This window comes from Bufo gargarizans, chromosome 1, assembly GCF_014858855.1.
Source record: "Bufo gargarizans isolate SCDJY-AF-19 chromosome 1, ASM1485885v1, whole genome shotgun sequence".
Lineage (NCBI taxonomy): Eukaryota > Metazoa > Chordata > Amphibia > Anura > Bufonidae > Bufo > Bufo gargarizans.
In genome coordinates, this window is record NC_058080.1 from 139,420,942 (window position 1) to 139,442,148 (window position 21,207).

Consider the following 21,207-nt stretch of genomic DNA (forward strand, 5'->3'; position numbering starts at 1 on the left):
AAACCAATGCTTCCCTATGGGCATGGTTCTCACCTGTAAAATGCCCTACGCCCCAAGAAGTACAGGAGCTTCTTTGGGGCGTATTGTCGCGCGTAACACCTCTGAGCAAGAACGCGCGTTTCCCAAATAAAAAAAACGCCCCAAAATGCGCCTCAAAAACACCTGTAAACAGCGCTTATCGAATATGCTCAGTTGTGAACCCAGCCTAAGAATGTACCTTTTGGCCAGATTACCAGAAAAGGGTTGTCTAGACTGAGCAAATTACCTTCTTCTGGTTGGGCTTGTACAGTCCACTTGTTCTCCATTTAATGCTCCTGTCGAGTGTAGCAGTAAAATTCTGTTAATCTGTAGGCATGAACAAAAAGCCCTTTTTACCTAGCTGTGAATGCATTGATGAGCACAATCTATTGGTTTTTTGGGACCCTGTAAATCCTGCCCAGCGTAATGTTCAGGCACGTGTTTCTGTTTGATGAAAGTGACCATCTGGCCCGTCGTATCTATCCTATAATACCTAGGAATTTTTTTGTCCCCAAAAAGGATGCTATATACACTTACTACTAGAATTGTCCGAATCTGGGTGCTAGCTTAAAGCTGGGGCTACACGATGATAGAAAATCACAAGTGATCAAGATTTTTACTGTGATTTTCTGTCATCGTGCAGCCCCATTTTAAAGGAATGTTACTTCGTTGTTTTAATGAACAAGCTGAAATTTACAGCTCCAAAACTATGCAACAGTCATTACGGTAATTTTGCAACTGTAGATGAATTTAGTCAAAATGGAAAGGGTACTCCTGTCCTACCATTTGCCCATTTAACATCGCCCCTGCATGTTAAATGGCATTTATATTGAAGGCTGTCCATGCCGTTCCACAAATTGCTGAACGCACACAGAGCCCATCCGTGTCTTGCGGACAGCAAAACACACCACGGTCGTGTGCATGCGGCCTAATGATAATGCAGAAGTATCACCCAAAACTACTCAACAGGTAGTATATTTTTCAAAAGTACATAAACTAATTCTAGGATTACGGTGTAGTCTTCATCACAAAATTAACTTCATGCATTTATGGTGCTTGCTGTAACACACAGTATTCATATTTCTTTCTTGAAGTGCCTCTGACAGATGACAATATAGGATTAAAGGCTATGGACATCTTTGGAGACAGCTTTTTTAAATTACTGATTTAGATGCAATTTGGGTCAAACATTTTTATAATGGTGTTTTTATAAAAATTTGCTCTGTTTTGGATTCTTCAGCTAATATGTTTCACAGTATTTTGCAGGCAGTAGTAAAGTCTTCTGTGGTAAATTTTGGCTGCAGATGTCTCGTTTTCCTCCTCTTGTCTCACTTGAATGTGTCCGCCATCTGGAAGATACAGTGCAGCACTACAGAATGCTTCCGTGGGTTTTCTGTCCATGCCTCAGCACAGCAAAAAAGTTGTGCATTCACTACTTTTTGGCAGTGCAGACCATCAGATGTGGACCCCATTCAAGTGAATGGGTCCGCAGACGACGGGCACATGGTTAGCGCCCGTGCATTTCAACAACAATTTGTGGTCTGGCACACGGTCATGTGCATGAGATCTTAGAAGATCTTTAGGAAAGGGTCCAGACACACTGCTGTCAGACGGATGTATCACAGAACAAATGCCTGCTAAGTACTGTGAAACATAGAAGCTGCAGAAGCCAAATGAAACAAAACCATTACAAAAACTAAACGCATCCAACTCGATTAAAGAAAAAAAACTAGCTCCAATGGTGTCCATAGCCTTTAAGGCTGCCTTTACAGTTGTAATATGGCAGCTGAGTTCACTCCCACTTTATTTTAACGGAACCGCAGTTAGGTCACTATAGGGTTCTTTGGCATGGATCTGGAGAATGTGAGAGGTCCAGTGTGCACCTGTATTATAGCCTTGTGAATGCAGCCTACCTTGGGAGTTCGTATATGCACACAATATACAGCTTGTTAATTATTGCTTCCTTAGGCTAACTGAACTTTTGTAGTAACACAGAATGAGGGGAGCTCTCTAGTGGCTCTCAGCAAATCTGCACCCAAAGGGGTTATTCCATAATTAATGTAAAAAATGAAAATCGGACATAATCTAGTACATGACCGTTTCTTTCTAACAAATTGAGAACCAGCCCTGTACCTCAAGTGGATCTGGAGATATTCCTATTCATTTAACGCTGTCGACTTAGGGGGTGTGCACTTTCTCAGAGGGCACATCCTTTCTACTGCATCTGGTGGCAGTTGAAGGATGGAACTGAGCATGTGCTTCCATCTCGGTAAGCAGGACAGAGAAATGAGAGCGTAAACAGCAGGTGGCGCTATATAGATGGTTTGGTTATTAAAAGGGTTTTTCCAATACTTTGATATTGATGACCTGTCCTCAGGATAGGTCATTAATATCAGATTAGTGGGGGGCCTGACACTCGCCACCTCCCCCGTTTAGCTGTTTTCGGCTGGCATTGGAAACTATACAGTTGACGGAGGGCTCCACCATACTACAGCTCAACTCCTATTCACTTGAAAAGGAGCTGTGCTGCAGTAAGGGTGGGTTCACATCATGTTTTTGCCATCGGTTTGACATACACCTTGGGGGGGGGGGGGGGGATACAAAAGCGTAGCACACCATGCTTTTGTATACTGGCTGGGGAAAAGGAATAAAACTTTTGGTCAAAATGTGACTCAAACGTTCCTACACTATAGTTCTAGAGCAAAAATGCCTTCTGTGGCTGTTAACCATGTGCTATCACTTGATAAAATATATATGGTTTCTGTTAATAATTGATGGTCCTGTCCAGGATAGGTCATCAATATCAAATCGGTGGGGGTTCAGAACCTCTACTGATCAAATGCTGTGACTGTGTCAGATTAGGGGGTTCACATCACGTTTTTTTGCCATCTGTTTAACATATACAAAAAAAACTTGTGTTAACAGATACTTAGGCATCTGTTCACCATAGACTTCCATTGTTAAAAAACCCCCAAAAAGTATAATTTTTTTTTTACTGGACTCCGCAGGATAGAAAAATGTGGTATACTGCGTATTTGTATTTCTTTCCCCTCCATCCCTGTCATATGTGTCAAACGGATGGGAAGAATGTGATGTGAACCCACCCTTCCAGGGTATATTCATAGTCATGGGATGTTGTGTAGTTGGCACTGATTGCATGGTATTTTCCAGGATGTCCAATAGCAGAAATTTAGAGTAGTTTTAGTGATAGCGGGAGATGCAAGTGGACCACTTGTCTGCAGGAGAGGCATCTAGCAGTGTATGTGACTGAACTTCCAACTTACACCATCACTGTGGATGGGAATGTGTCGCTGAAGTTAAATTTTTTTCTGATTGCAGATTTTTTTATTCTATTTATTGAACAATTATGGGGGCCGTCATCTTCCCTGGGCTGTTCTTAACAACAGTTAGAGAATTTCTTTACAGCAGCCACGTGGGCCTCTAAAGTCAGGAAGGAGTAGATAAGCTCTGACAATAACCTGTTGTGTAATAACTGTGTTATCTGTCATTCTAATCCTGCCAGTAATGATAAGCAGATAACTACAGTAAAGTGATCTAAACAGACTAACAAGTGGTGCCCATTATTTTGTTTTTTGTTTAAATGTAGAGACTGACATTGAAAATTAAAAATAACATCACAAAGAAATTCTTTAAAAATATGGTTAACCTAAATGTCAAGAGACGTGAAAAATGGAAGGCACTATACGATTTGGAGTCATACAGATAAATCAGACCATTGAATATATATCTATCATGATTTATTAAAAGTCATATAAAGGAATAAAAAGAAAACATACAAAATATATAAAATCATAAAGGATCAAGTGAAGGTTCTTCGCTTGTTGGATATTCCTGCAGGATTAGTAACACAATGGATATCCTACATCTTTGTATACAAATGACCAAATTTAGTATGTTATTTGGATATCAAGAAAAGGCTATCAGCATTGCCATCATTCAACTTGATGCAAAGATTTCCACTCATTAGGATATAAAGATTTCCATCTATCTATTCTGCTACAGTGTCTACACCAAGTATCAACCCCCCCCTGTCCACGTCCACGTGAGACGCTGAGATAATTCACCTCACTTACACAGCGAGCGGCCACAGCACGGAGTTTGTATACTCCGAATACCAGAGCAACTTACATTGGCTGTGTTTATGATAAGGAACTGAGGAGACATCGGCAAACTAGTAATGTGACTAAATTTTCAGAGTGATAAAGTCACTTTGTTATAACAGGTTACAAGTGCCTAACCGTTGAATGAACTATCGTTCCACAAGCTATAAGCACCTAGTTGTTGGATGAACTGTTGCTTGCAACAGACGCCTTTATGTGTCTACCATGTCTGACTAACTAAATTATTGACTAACCATTATTATTCTTGATTTTTTTTTATTACCCTGGAGCTGCATATACAGTGAGGAACAGAAGTATTTGAACACCCTGCGATTTTGCAAGTTCTCCCACTTAGAAATCATGGAGGGGTCTGAAATTCACATTGTAGGTGCATTCTCACTCTGAGAGACAGAATAAAAAAAAAACAATTCAGGAAATCGCATTGTATGATTTTTAAAGAATTTATTTGTCTTGCACTGCTGAACATAAGTATTTAAACACCTGAGAAACTCAGTATTATTATTTGGTACAGAAGCCTTTGTTTGCAGAGGTCAAAGGTTTCCTGTAGCTCTTGACCAGGTTTGCACACACTGCAACAGAGATTTTGGCCCACTCCTCCACACAGATCTCCTAGATCTGTCAGGTTCCAGGGCTGTCACTGAGCAACATGAAGTTTCAGCTCCCTCCAAAGATGTTCTATTGGATTTAGGTCTGGAGACTGGCTAGGCCACTCCAGAACCTTGATATGCTTCTTACGGAGCCACTTCTTGGTTATCCTGGCTGTGTGCTTCGGGTCATTGTCATGTTAGAAGACCCAGCCACGACCCATCTTCAATGCTCTGACAGAGAGAAGGAGGTTGTTACTCCAAATCTCACAATAAATGGCCCCATTCATCCTCTCCTTAATACAGTGCAGTCGTCCTGTCCCTTTTGCAGAAAAGCACCCCCAAAGCATGATGTTACCACCCCCATGCTTCACAGTAGGGATGGTGTTCTTCGGATGCAACTCATCCTTTTTCCTCCAAACACGATGAGTGAAGTTTAGACCGAAAAGTTCTACTTTGGTCTCATCTGACCACATGACTTTCTCCCATGCCTCCTTGGGATCATCCAGATGGTCATTGGTAAACTTCAGATGGGCCTGGACATGTGATGACTTGAGCAGGGAAACCTTCCGTGCGATGCATGTCATTGACCAGCTCCTCCCTTGTACTTCTGGGCTGATTCTTCACCTTTCTTATCATCAGTGATACCCCACGAGGTGAGATCTTGCATGGAGCCCCAGTCGATTTTCTAACAATTGCTCCAACAGTTGATCTATTTTCACCAAGCTGCTTGGCAATTGCCCCGTAGCCCTTTTCAGCCTTGTGGAGATTCACAATTTTGACTCTGGTGTCTTTTGACAGCTCTTTGGTCTTGCCCATTGTAGTAGTTGGTGTCTGTCTTAGATTAATGAGTGGAGTAGAGGTGGACTTTTTAAAGGCACAGTAACAGGTCTTTGAGAGCCAGAATTCTTGCCGTTTTTCAGGTGTTCAAATACTTATGTTCAGCAGTGCAAGACAAATAAATTATTTAAAAATCATACAATGTAATTTCCTGAATTGTTTTTTTTTTTTTAATTCTGTCTCTGAGTGTGAATGCACCTACAATATGAATTTCAGACCCCTACATGATTTCTAAGTGGGAGAACTTGCAAAATATCAGGGTGTGTGTGTGTATGTATGTATGTGTATATATAATTTTTTTTTTTTTTTTTTTTTTTTTAACGGTCTCTTTTTAGCATCTCCTTATTTTTTTTTTGTGTATGTTATGTATGAACTTAACATTATTTAATATTTTTTTTAAATCTTTATTTAAAATAAAAAGTAATTAATATAGATAAAGGATATCCATTGTGTTACTAATCCTGCAGGAATATCCAACAAATTTTATAATTTTATGTTTTTTTATTTTTTTTATTCCTTTATATGACTTTTAATAAATCATGTTACTGTGTAAATATATATATATATATATATATATATATATATATATATATTCAATGGTCTGATTTATCTGTATGACTCCTGCCATTATTCACGTCTCTTGATATTTCTGTGCGGCAGTGAGTGAGCTGCAGGCAGTGCACCCATATATGCACATACCTTAAAGTGTGAGCACCTGCATTACTATACTATAACATTAAAATGTGATTTAAACAATAGGTAATTTTCTGATGACACTTTCCCTTTAAACTTGATTGGCCATTGGAAGTACCCATTAGGTTGGTTTCACACCTGAGCGTTTTACAGTGCTTTCCTACGCGCTGTAAAACGCTCAACAGGCAAAAACCAATGTTTCCCTATGGGCATGGTTCTCACCTGAGCGTTTTACAGCGTGTACGAACGCGCTGTAAAACGCCCTACGCCCCGAGAAGTACAGGAGCTTCTTTGGGGCGTATTGTGGCAGTTTTTCATTGGATGCCTCTGTGGTTAATCACACAAATGCGCATACTACGCGCGTTTCCAAAATACAAAAACGCCCCAAAATCCACCTAAAAAATGCCAGATAAAAATGCCTGTAAAAAGCGCTTATCGAATACGCTCAGGTGTGAATCCAGCCTTAAGTACGTGATTCGTGCTGTCAGCAGGGATCACACTGTGATATAAAGACCAGGACAGATAAATCCTCCAGTCTTGATGTCTTATTCAGATACTTTTCCCTTGTAGTTCCTCTGGTACATCCCTTATTTGAATGTCAGTCCCTAGTCAGGATTCTATAAGGGTCCCCATACACATGTTGACCAAAGCCACCAATTTCAGCAGGATAGGCCAACAATTTAATGTATATGATATTTGGGAAGAGAAGTATTGAGCAAATTGAATGTTTTCACCTGATTCTTATTCTCTTGGAAGATAAGCTGCTGCCATGGGTATCTGGCAGCAGCTTTCTATTTTTCCCTTTGAAAACACACTAGACCGGATTTACTAATCCTATGGATGGTCTAAGCTTAGACAGTCTGTCTAGATCTGTTGGTTGGCTTACTTTGAGACAGATTTTTATGCCAGAACTGTGGCACAATTTTGAGGCAAAATTACACATCTTTGCCCCATTCTCTTTCTGCTAAGCCCCACCCCATTGGTGAACATGTTGAGCCTCCTCCGGCACTCCAGCTATTGTAAAACTACAACTTCCAGCATGTTCCATTCACTTCTATGGGAGTTCTTAGAACAGCCAAGCAAGTGTGCTTGCTGGGAGTCGTAGTTTAACACCTGGAGTGCCGAAGGTTGCTGATCCCTGTCCTAGATGCACCAAACTGGGCTACCTTTTGGGCTGATTGTTGGCATAGACAAGTTAGTAGTTCTGAGCCATTCTGTATAGGAAATTGGGGGAGATAGGCCATTGGCTGAACAAGCATTTGGTCGACACCTATAGAAGGTGTATGAGCACTATAAATGTTTGCTCCATTGTTTCTTCTTTACTCTTTCTTTTGTCAGTCTTGTTATTTGCATACATTAACAGCGAGCATCATTGATGCTGAACCTGGAAAAACATTGTTATAGCAATAATTTAAATATATTGATGCAGGGTCTTTAAGACTCTGAGACGAACAGATTTCCATCTGATATAAATAAATGAATTTAACATCAACATGTTAGAAGGTGGAAATTCACTTTAAGCCCTTGATTTTGTGTGGCAGCTCATTTGCCGGACCTGAATGTCAGCAATTTTAGCAGATTCCTAGTGAGTTAGTATCCAATAATATACCTCTCATTTCTGTGACACTTATCAGGTTCAATGAAAACTGAATGAATTTGTGTGCGAAGAGCTCCCCTAGTGGTGGCTGCAGGTATTAATAATCTTAATGTTTTTGTAGATGATTGGTGCATTGTATGTGGTATTCCCCAGTATTAACAGTAGTGCTTTCAATGCAGTTCGTGTGTATATTTAGCCATAATTTATTTGATATCTGTGGTTTGATGAATCTGAAGTGCGGTGTGGACAAGAACCCCAGTCACCTAGCCAATTAATAAATCCAGGATATATAAAATTATTTTTTTAAAGCGCAAGACTTATAATATCACCTTATTAAAAGGAATCTGTTAGCAATTTTGACCGTGCTACACTGGTGAAACAATAGGTAGGGTTTGGGAGAGCAGTACAAACCTACCAACAGAAGTAATGTGAATATAATACACTTTAAGACTCAATTTTTATTTATTTTTTATTCCAATTACTTAATGCTGATTATTGTTTATATCATTCTGTCTTTACAGCAATGGGAAAATCATCTTTCAGGTAGCCAAATGCGCTTTAAAAAAACACTGTTCCCATTCAGCAGGTCCAGTGTTGCTAGGAAGGGTGTGGTGAGTACTTGTGGTGTCCCAGGTGACATTTTTTACCATTAGTCTCGCTAGAAGTCGAGTTGACTACTTGATTCATTTCTGTACTACCACCACTAGGCCATTGCACAGAACTGTGACACAATTTTCCCTGAACATTCAGCAATTGCATCTGTTTGGGGAGCGTTCTGGATAGGAAACGTTCAGAAACCTTATTGCAATTGTTGATCTTACAGTACAGTATAGTTGTCGAAGTTATAGATTTTAAGCACTTTCTAATTTGCCTAGCGCTGCACTCTATATCTAGAAATGGCCAACCGGTGGCTCTCCAGCTTTTGTAAAACTACATTTCCCACCATGCCCTGCTGTAGACTGATATCTGTAGGCAGTCTGGGCATTCTGGGAGTTGTAGTTTTGCAACATCTGCAGGTTGGCCATCCCTGCTCTAAGGCTTGATTCACATCACAGATTCTGGCTAAGATAAAGGATGAAATATCGCTGCATTCAATACCTGCAAAATGCTGGTGCTCACATTGGAATTCGATGGACCCCATTATAGTGAATGGGATCCGGCAGCGACGCATACCGTTTCTGGTATTCTGCTCCTATGCGGGACAGAATTCCAGAATCTAGGCACAAGTGTGCAGCTAGCCTAAGCTGGCCATATACATAATAGAAAAGTCACTAGGATCAGATAATTTAGCTGTGATTGGCTCTGACCTGTTAGTAAGGTGCATGATGTAAACTGTAGTGAAGGTAATTTTCTTACCAGTGACTGTGTTTGTGAATTATAACTTCCCTTCTGATCCTCAGCTGTGTCATGTGACCAGCACTCTGATCTCCAACTGATCCAGGACAGAAGGTCAGTTACTTCTCTATTCATTCCTATGAGACTTTGAGGCTCCCATACACAGAGAAACAGACTTCTTGTTGACACATAAAATGCTGTGTTATTTGGAGAGTCAGAGTGCTGGTCACATGATGCAGCTGAGGATCAGAAGTGAGGTTATACAGCCAGCCTTAAGAAGATTACATTCACTACATTTTACATCATGTACCTTTCTAAGGTTACTTTCACACTAGCGTTTTTGCTGGATCCAGCAGTACTCAGCAAAAACGCTTCCGTTACTGATAATACAACCATCTGCATCCGTTATGAACGAATCCGGTTATCTTTAACATGGCCAAGACTGATCCGTCATGAACTCCATTAAAAGGCAATGGGGGACAGATCCGTTTTCTTTTGTGTCAGATAGTGTCAGAGTTAAACTGATCCATCCCCATTGACTTGCATTGTGGGTCATGCCAGAACAGTCTTGCTCAGCATCCCATGACGGAAAGAAAACCGCAGCATGCTGCGGTTTTCTCTCCGGCATGAGAGCGCAACCATACGGAACGGAATGCATTTCGTTCTGTTCAGTTACTTTTTGTCCCTATTGACAATGAATGGGGACAAAACAGAAGCATTTTTGTCTGATATTGAGATCCTATGACGGATCTAAATATCGTAAAATAGAAACGCTAGTGTGAAAGTAGCCTAACGGGTCAGAGAATAAAAAAATTTTGGGAGTGCTTTTTTTAATGTGTTTGCAACTGCTACTGACCGACTTCATTTGTGAGCAGCAGCATTCTGGATGCAGTTCTGTCCTGAATTCAACATAGAGGTTTCCCATCATGATGACCTCTGGCCATGTGCCCTATTGGAGCATGTAGATTCTGTGCCAGAATGGAGTGCAACACTGCAGGTGCACCTAGCCGATCCATGAATTATATGGAGAAACCTTCATCCGAGTGAAGGATGTAATGCTGCATATCTCCTGCTGATATCCCCGGTGATATTCAATATCCCATGTAACTTCCCCCTCCGCTGCTTACATACATGTAGGAAGCAGTTAGACCAGTGGCAGCAGTGCATTGTATTGACTACTGAATCGACTCCCGTATTTACTTATGTACACAGTAATTATGTTAGAAGCTTATAGCTTGGGTACATCTGTAGTCCTGGAAACAGTTAACACATCCCCGCAGACTATCACTTCCTTTCACATGGGGGTAGTGAGGTTAGTCTGAATACCAGTAGTTGTTAGTGCCTAATACATCAGTATACCATAGTCTAGGAAACGGAGGCCACACGTAGCGGGAAATCCATCACTTCGAAAACCGGCCCAAAGGGTCTGCCTTTTGCAGCATTGCTTTGGGGGTCACAAGGCGCCTGCCACTGCTTTCCACTTTTTAAAGCCGTGCAAGTCAGTTTACGCCGCAGGTTTTCTGTGCAATGTGGGGATAAGATTTCTGAAACATTTTCCGCACAGAATTCTGCTTGGGAGAATCTGCAGCATTTACGCCACGTGTGGCCATGCCCTTATTAAGTAGTTTTTGGATTTAGGATTGTCTTTTATAAAATGCAGGACAAAGCGGATCCCGAGTCCAATACTGGAGATCTGCAAAGAGTTCTGGAAGTATCTGAAAGAACTGTAACCATGACTAAAGGCTCTGAAATATCTATTGATGTGAGTGGAAAGTCTATTCTAATACAGTCTAGTTTGAAGGAACGATGTCTATTTTTATACAGTTTTTACTCCTTCGGCAGAACCATCAAAGCGATGTGACTTTGTATTCCACTGCCATGTACCTATGGTTATTACTCTAGGTTGTTGTATACGCTTATTATTCAGCACACACATCTACAACACTTTTTCAGTAATGATATCTTTATACACTACATTTAGTGCATCTCTGTATTGTGTGTCCGTACACGTTTTAGGATGAGGCCCAGGTAGTGTTCAGCGTTCTTCTGAAAAAGCCAAGTAGTGGCAAATCCATCAGATCCGTACGTAAATGGTTGGCAGGTTGGATTTGCATGCAGAAAATCCGCACCGTAGATCATGCACATTGTATTCTTTGAGAATTTGAAATTCTCATGCACACGATGCATATTTTTTTCCGTGCAGATTTTGACCTACATTTCGGATTTTAAAATCCTCAGCATGTCAATTTATTTTATTGTTCCTGTCTGGATTGTTTCCATTCACTTCAATGGGGACAGTAAAATCTGCATCAAATCCACACCAATTGATGCGGATTGTCCGCACGGATTTCTCTGCGAACACCTGCAGATTTCAGTGTGGATTTTCCACGCACGAATCCTGAACATGTGCATTTACCCATAAAGGGAGAATTTTTTGTTGTGTTTTCTGAAGGTATATGATAGAAATGATAACAGCTCTAACTAGTTTTCGGAGTATAGTGACATTTACTTCCATAGGGATTACTTATAATTTTTAATATTATAACTAATAATATGTGGGGTCATTTATCAAACTGGTGTAAAGTAGAACTGGCTTAGTTGCCCATAGCAACCAATCAGATTCCACCTTTCATTTTCCAAAGGAGCTGTAAAAAATGAAAGGTGGAATCTGATTGGCTGCTACTTTACACCAGTATGATAAATCATTCCCACGGTTTCTATCCTGTATTCCTAAAGTTAATTTTCGGATAAAATATACCTGGTAATTTCTGTATTCTGATGTTGCTGAATGTATGCATTATTGAAGATTTAATGTCATTATATGTCTTTGCAGACACTTCCCATCGAGCCGAGTATGCTAAGCAACGTCTTTTGTACTTTCATGTCCTTGTGATGGGAATATCCTAATATTATTATTAGTGTTGAGCGAAACGAGCTTCGGATCAAACTTCAATCTGTCTCCATACAGCAATCAAGTATATGGGCTCTGACTAGGTGAAATCCGTTATCTCCGCATGAGACTTCGTTGAATAACTTGAATAGCTGGCTTCGGATTAAAGTTTTACTGTGGTTTTCAAGTAAAAAAATCGATGGCAGAAGTTATTCGCCAAAGTCTTGCAAGACTTTGGAGATAACGAATTTCACCTCGCCAGAGCCCATACATGCTGTACGGAGACGGATCTCCGTACAGGATTGAAATTAAGTTTTGACCGAAGCGACTTCGGCTCTATGATCTGAAGCTCACTTTGCTCAACACTAATTATTATCTAGCCCTGACTGAAGAGGTTACTTACAAGTTTAGGACTGCCGAACACTACTTTCACACCATTCAGAGTATTGATGACCTATCATCAGGATAGGTCATTAATATCTGATCGGTGGGGGTCTGATTACCAGAGCACTGCGCCCTCTTCACCTAAATGGTGTCAGGAGTCGGACCCCCACTGTTTCGATATGGATGACCTACCCTGTCGTCAATATTATACTCTTGGAAAACCCCTTTAACTTTTTCTTTTCCTAGCATATACCTACAGGTGAAACTCGAAAAATTAATTACTGTTCAAAAGTTCATTTATTTCAATAATGCAACTTAAAATTTGAATATTGTGAAAAGGTTCAATATTCTAGGCTCAAAATGTCACACTCTAGTCAGCTAATTAATCCATACCCCCTGGGCAAAAGGTACCTGAGATTGTGACTTTGGGGGTTTCATAAGCGGTAAGCCATAATCATCCAAATTATACCAAATAAAGGCTTGAAATATCTCGCTTTGCATGTAACGAGTCTATCTCAGGCTACTTTCACACTAGCGCTTGATCGGATCCGTTCTGAACGGATCCGATCATATTAATGCAGACGGAGGCTCCGTTCAGTACGGATCCGTCTGCATTAATAACTTAGAAAATTTTCTAAGTGCGCAAGATGCCTGAGCGGATCCGTTCAGACTTTCAATGTAAAGTCAATGGGGGACGGATCCGCTTGAAGATTGAGCCATATGGTGACCTCTTCAAGCGGATCCGTTCCCATTGACTTACATTGTAAGTCTGAACGGATCCGCTCGCCTCCGCACGGCCAGGCGGACAGCTGACCGCTGCACGCAGCGTTCAGCTGTCCGCCTGTCCGTGCGGAGGCTGAACGCCGCCAGACTGATGCAGTCTGAGCGGATCCGCTCCATTCAGACTGCATCAGGGCTGGACGGAGGCGTTCGGGTCCGCTCGTGAGCTCCTTCAAACGGAGCTCACGAGCGGACCGACGAACGCTAGTGTGAAACTAGCTTCATATGTTAGTTTCACCTTTTAAGTTGCATTACTGAAATAAAATAAGTTTGCATGATATTCTAATTTTTTGAGTTTCACCTGTATGAAACAACATTACAATAACTGTCTCCACAGGGAGATGGGAAGAACGGATTGCGCAATCCAACATGCCAGATCATTATTTTGTCTGCCATCAGGGGACACATCAGACATTAGATTATCAACTGAAACTCATTACAATCGGATTGCATTTATCTAGTTTGTGTGGCCAGCTTTAGGGTATTAAAAAGAATTGTGTGGTTGGCATCAGTGATGGCCAGTTCGCCTGCCAACAGATGCAAGCTGCCATCTTAACTGACAAGTCCGGCGATGCACAGGTAAGTCCTTACCTGTGCCTGTGCGCGAGCCAGTCTGAAATAAAATGCGGTCTCTGGGTGCAGGCAGTTCTGAACAGCCCGATGAAGGCCCCTGGTGGCTGTTCTCGGAACTGCCGGTGACCGCATTTCACACAGCGAACTGGCCATCACTGGTTGGCATTATTATTTATTTTACTCACTTATATAGCGCTGACATATTCCGCAGCACCTTACATACATCATCATAACTCTGTGTTGCCAGGGGAGCTCACAATCTAAGGTCCCTATCAGTATGTCTTTGGAGAGGGAGGAAACTGGAGTACCCGGAGGAAACCCACAGGGAGACCATACAAACTCCATCCAGATGCTGTCCTTGTTCGATTTCAAACCTAGGATACCCTAACCACTGTGTTGCCTACTCTGAGCATCTGTTCTTATGACACTGTTGTGTCATTCTTTTGTTATTCCTATTAGAAATGTATGAAGAAGCTGGGGGTGTGTCGGTCTGACACTGTCCAAACAGTACTTGGCAGTGGCAGACTGCGCAGGGACGCACCTCTTTAACAAAAAGGTTGATAATAACCATCTATTAAAAAACTTCTAATAGGAATATTAGATGAACAATTCCACATTACAGTTATAAGAAAAAATGCTTCAGAATTGTTACTACATGGGTAATACAAGCACTTGCTAAACAGACATGTCAGGAGAGGTGACAGGCTCTCTTTAAAGAGGACCTTTCCTTACAATAAAAAATCTAAACTAAGTATGCTGACATGGAGAGTGGTGCCCAGGGATCTCCCTGCACTTACTATTATCCCTGGGCGCCGCTCCGGTATCTTCAGATTTTTGGCTCAACTGGGAGGAGCCTGCTCTTGTTCTCCTGGGCGTCTCCTTCTCTGGCCAATCGCAGCACTCAGCTCATAGCCTGGGAGAAAAAAAAACTCTCAGGCTATAAGCTGAGTGCTGCGATTGACCAGCGCTACTGCCTGGGAGAAGAAGACGCCCAGGAGAACAAGAGCAGGGCCGAAAATCTGAAGATACCGGAGTCTATACCGGGAGAACGGAGCGGCACCCAGGGATAATAGTAAGTGCAGGGAGATCCCTGGCCACCGCTCTCCATGTCTGTATACTTAGTTTAGATTTTTAATCGTAATGAAAGGTCCTCTTTAAAGGGCATCTGTCAGTAGATTTGTACCTATGACACTGGCTGACCTGAAGACATCTGTGTTGGTCCCATGTTCATATATGCCTGCATTGCTGAGAAAGAATATGTTGTAATATATGTAAATGAGCCTCTAGGAGCAACGGGGGTGTTGTCATTACTCCTAGAGACTCCTCTCTATCTGCAGACACTGCACCCTCTACACTTTGATTGACAGGACCAGGCAGTGTATAAGTGATCACGCCTGGTCCCGATTTCTCCTAAAGTCAATCAAAGTGCAAAGGACACAGCAGTTGCAGAGAAAGCTGAGCCTCTAGGTGTAATGACATAGCCCCTGTTGCTCCTAGAGGCTAATTTACATATTTTTAAGCTTCATTATTCTCAGTAATGCAGGCACATATGAACATGGAACCAACACAGATGCCTTCAGCTGCCAAGTGCACATGTAACAGGTCAGCCAGTGTCATAGGTACAAATCTGCTGCCAGGTGCCCTTAAAAGGCCCTCATGAGTGATGTCCTCTGATCCCACAGATTTTTAGTAGGATTGACTTGAGACTATCTTATGTGTATGGGAACTTGGCAACTGTCCCCTGACTAAAGATATGGCATGCTGAATTTTCCCAGTTATTTTGTTCTTAAGGGAGGTAGACCATCGCCAGAAGTCTCCCCACTGTGTTGAGCCATGGATTTGTATGGGGGAGTAGGGAAGAATACCTGTGGGGGACCGTTAATAAAAGTGTATGGGAAACTTAATGCTCACAAAGTGTCTCCTCATTTAGGCATCATACACACGACCTTATTTCATATCCATATCCGATCCATATTTTTTTGTGTATTGCACACACACCCATTAATTTCTATGGGTCTGCAAAAATAAAAAACGTATGTCTGTTTCACAAATTATAGAACGTGCTATTCTTGTCCACATTGCAGATGAGAATGGAATTAGAAAAAAAATAAAAAATTGCACATGGAAGGTGTCCATATTTTGCAGACTCGTGGTTTACAGGCCGCAATATAGACAAGGTCGTGTGCATGAGGTCTTAATCTGTACAGTAAAAAGAACAAACCTTCTAACTGGGGCGGCTCTGGTCACTGGCCCTGATCCAGATCTCAAGCACCCTATATATTAGACTTTGGCTGTTTGTTTGTTCCGATGTTCCTGCAAAGCCTGGAGCAAATATGTGATCTCTTACAGGACTGATGTAAGAACTTGGTCATTGTCATATCTGAAGCTACCTCAACACCTTCTGTATCAAGTGTAAAACCAGTAACTACTGTATCTATTTTAAGGAGTGTGCTTTCCTAGTGTCATCGCAAGTCTAGTGGGTTTTTCCCACTAGATTCGTGGTAAATGATAGACCAGTGGCACCCCTGACTATCATTAGGTCAGGACGTCTCAGCCAGCTTGTTGTGATCAGTTGCGTGGAGAAGTAGTTCAGAATATGTGCACTTCTGTTCCATATAATTATGTGGAAGAAATGAAAGTGGACTAGTGGAATTCGTTATTTCATTTAATATAAGAGTTGAGTTTTACGTTTTTGTATCTCTTTGAGTTATCTTGGTCTATCGTAGCTAGCAGACAATAGGCAGCCATTGATAAGGCTTCTTTCATATTTGCGTTACCAGACTCTGACAGGCTGTTCTGGCAGAGAAAAGACGGCCGGAGCGCTCTGGATCCGGCGTAGCCAGATGTTACCACAATGTCCACCAGCTCCATTGACCATAATGGGATCCAGTGGAGTTCCAGCCACTTCCCAGCAAATATGGCAGGATTCCGCTGGACAAAAAAGGCTGCGTGCAGTAGTTTTTGTCCAGCTGAATCCCAGCATATTTGTATCTGACAGGGAACAGCTTGGCAGAAACCATTAAAGGGGTATTCCCATCTCAAACAATGGGGGCATATTGCTAGGATATTCCCCCCTCTGGGACCCACACCTACACTGAGAACCGAGCGGAGAAGGTGGTGGCCAAAGGACCCCGGGTCTAGCCCACCACCAAGCTCTCTCCCCGTAGTAGTGAAGCCAGTGCTCGGCTATTTTCGGCGGCCCTATAGAAATGAATGGAGGGCAGCTGCGCATGCGCAGTGCACCCTCCACAACTTTCTGGGTTCCGTTTTCGGTGTAGGTGCGGGTCCCAATGGTAGGACTTGTACCTATCAGACAACGGGGCATATCCTAGCGGTATGCCCCCATTGTCTGAGATGGGAAAACCCCTTTAATGCTAGTGTGAAACTGGCCTAAGGAAGTCACCCAGATTTCCAGATCGTCAGTGGCATATTTTCGGAACATTTAAATTTTCTTCAGGTCTTTTTACAGGTCGTATGTGTTAATTAATACAGCAGTAATTCTTGCAAGCTCTACTTTGCTGTGTAACTTGGATGGAGGAATTTTACTTCTTTGAAGATGACCCTGTAATCCTTTTGTCTCTATTCCCGCTCCCTGTGACCCTATAATCCTCTCTATGGAGTTTCTATTCCCGATCCCTGTTCTCCTGTTATTCCAATAGCTGCTACAATGCTCCCACACGCCTTAGAAGAACTTTAGCCTTATAACAGAATGTGTTGCCAGTGTAAATATGGGATTTTTTTTTCTTACCTACAAAGATGTCTGAAATTGAACCAAAATGCTGATTGATTTTTATAACTCTATATAACCAATTCTTCCAAAGCTGCTACATTGTTGCTGTGAAACTCCGTCTCATGCTTCTGTGTTGAGTACCCTTCCCCGAGTCCACATGATGGACCAAAGTCATATGTCTCCAAAATTGTTCGTCCATCTGACATGATATTGCCAGCATTAGTTTTGTTTCCAAAACTGTTTCATTGTACCCACAAATAAACTATATTTGTGAATTCTGCTCTTGTGTGGTTTGTACTTGCAGTGTTGTGAGGTCATCAGCCTGTAACTGATACAAGCCTAGCAGGCTGGGATTTAGGGCTCATACACATGACCGTGTGAATAGTTCCGCATCCGTTCTGCAATTTTGCGGGAAAGGGTGCAGACCTATTGATTTCAATGGGGCAGCAAAAGATGCAGACCGCAAATCGTGTGCTGTCCGCATCCATTGCTCTGTTCTGTGGCCCTGCCAAAAAAGATAGAACATGGCCTATTCTTGCCCGTTTTGCGGAGAATAGGTATTTCTATAATGGGCCACCCATTCCTTTACGCAAATTGCAGAACACACGGACGGCATCCTTTTTTATGCAGATCTGCAATTTGCAGATGGCAAGACATGGTACGGTCATCTGAATGAGCCTTTATACTGTCATCATGGCTGCAGAGATACATGCTAGCTCAGAAATGAATGGTTCACAGTTCATTATTAGGGATGAGTGAATCGACTTCGGATGAAACATCTGAAGTCGATTCGCATAAAACTTTGTTCTAATACTGTACGGAGCAGGACCTCCGTACAGTATTGGATCCAATGAGCCAAAGTTATTGCTTCATTAATTTGTACTGTAAAAAACAATCTCCCGGACTCTGATTCGGTTCCAAGGTACCACTTGGAACTGAACCAGAGTTCGGGAAATACATTTTTACAGTACAAATTAATTTATGAAGTTATTGCGCGAAGTCTGGAACCAATACATTCTAATACTATACAGAGCTCCTGCTCCGTACAGTATTAGAACAACGTTTTATGTGAATCGACTTTGGATGTTTCATCTGAAATCGATTCGCTCATCCCTATTTATTATGCATGGGTTCTTTATCCTTAGCCAGATTCAGCCCATTTCTGCAGTACAGCACTCTGAAGGGGTTGTCTGGAAAATGTACTTTTTCACTTACAGATTTTTTAGTTAGTTGGAAAGTAGATCTTGTTTTGTAGGGTACAGCACATCCATGCATTATGCCAAGAGCCCATTAATTTTAATGGTTACTGTGTAATGCTTATTTTACCTTTTGGTGGCGCTGCAAGGAAATTTAACGTTTACTTTTTCTACAGATTACAGCTGATCACTGGGGGTTTAAGTGCCTTATCATCAGCCAGTCCATAGAACACATCTAACAAAGAGAGATTGCTGAAAAAAGACTACCCCTTCATATTTGGCCTTTGGTTATTTAGTACATAGAGGATGTCATACGGTCACTCCTAACTATAATGTTAGTGCCAAAGAGGATTTGGTGTAATACATACAGATATTTCTCTTATACATTTGGGTTTTCCATTCACTTGAGAGGACACGTTTAGATTATATGAGTGTTGTTTGTTTTTTCCATAGAAATGTTATGTGGAACCTTTATTACAAAAATCTAGTTTGAGTAATAAGAACAACAATTATTTTGTAGGTTTTCACCCTCATTATGGTGCTGGGTTTTGTCACCAAGGAAAGAAGGGTTAGGTATTTGTTTCCCCTCCTCCATGTCTTGTCGATGACCTTTAGGCTAATCTCCCACTGCAGTTCCTGTAAGTGGAGTTCTACAGTCAGGTCCATAAATATTGGGACATCGACACGATTCTAACATTTTTGGCTCTATACACAACCACAATGGATTTAAAATGAAACGAACAAGATGTGCTTTAATTACAGACTGTCAGCTTTAATTTGAGGGTATTTACATCCAAATCAGGTGAACGGTGTAGGAATTACTAACAGTTTGCATATGTGCCTCCCACTTGTTAAGAAACCAAAAGTAATGGGACAATTGGGTTCTCAGCTGTTCCATGGCTAGGTGTGTGTTATTTCCTCATTATCCCAATTACAATGAGCAGATAAAAGGTCCAGAGTTCATTTCAAGTGTGCTATTTGCATTTGAAATCTGTTGCTGTCAACTCTCAAGATGAGATCCAAAGAGCTGTCACTATCAGTGAAGCAAACCATCATTAGGCTGAAAAAACACAACAAACCCATTAGCAAAAACATTAGGCGTGGCTGAAACAACTGAAGAAGGAACGCAGCGGTGAGCTCAGCAACACCAAAAGACCCGGAAGACCACAGAAAACAACTGTGGTGGATGAACGAAGAATTCTTTCCCTGGTGAAGAAAACACTCTTCACAACAGTTGGCCAGATCAAGAACAATCTCCAAGAGGTAGGTGTATGTGTGTCAAAGTCAACAATCAAGAGAAGACTTCACCAGAGTGAATACAGAGGGTTTACCACAAGATGTAAACCATTGGTGAGCCTCAAAAACAGGAATGCCAGATTAGAGTTTGTCAAACGACATCTAAAAAAGCCTTCACAGTTCTGGAACAACATCCTAATGACAGATGAGACCAAGATCAACTTGTACCAGAGTGATGGGAAGAGAAGAGGATGGAGAAGGAAAGGAACTGCTCATGATCCTAAGCACACCACCTCATCAGTGAAGCATGGTGGTGGTAGTGTCATGGCGTGGGCATGTATGGCTGCCAATGGAACTGGTTCTCTTGTATTTATTGATGATGTGACTGCTGACAAAAGCAGCAGGATGAATTCTGAAGTGTTTCGGGCAATATTATCTGCTCATATTCAGCCAAATGCTTCAGAACTCATTGGACGGCGCTTCACAGTGCAGATGGACAATGACCCAAAGCATACTGCAAAAGCAACCAAAGAGTTTTTTAAGGGAAAGAAGTGGAATGTTATGCAATGGCCAAGTCAATCACCTGACCTGAATCCGATTGAGCATGCATTTCACTTGCTGAAGACAAAACTAAAGGGAAAATGCCCCAAGAACAAGCAAGAACTGAAGACAGTTGCAGTAGAGGCCTGGCAGAGCATCACCAGGGATAAAACCCAACGTCTGGTGATGTCTATGCGTTCCAGACTGCAGGCTGTAATTGACTGCAAAGAATTGGCAACCAAGTATTAGGAAGTGAAAGTTTGATTTATGATTATTATTCTGTCCCATTACTTTTGGTCCCTTTAACAAGTGAGAGGCACATATGCAAACTGTTGTAATTCCTACACCGTTCACCTGATTTGGATGTAAATAGCCTCAAATTAAAGCTAACAGTCTGCCGTTAAAGCACATCTTGTTAGTTTCATTTCAAATATATTTTGGTGGTGTATAGAGCGAAAAAATTTAAAATTGGGTCGATATCCCAATATTTATGGACCTGATTGTATATACATTTTTTCCAACCACTAGCAAAGAATATGGAAGCAACCAGGTTGGGTCCCATCAGTCGAAAGGCCCAGCTTGTCCTGCTGCCTCAATGGGATGTACCATATACCCTTGCTCATGCATATATTTATTTGGATATGGTTTACTTTTGAACTCCTAATTACC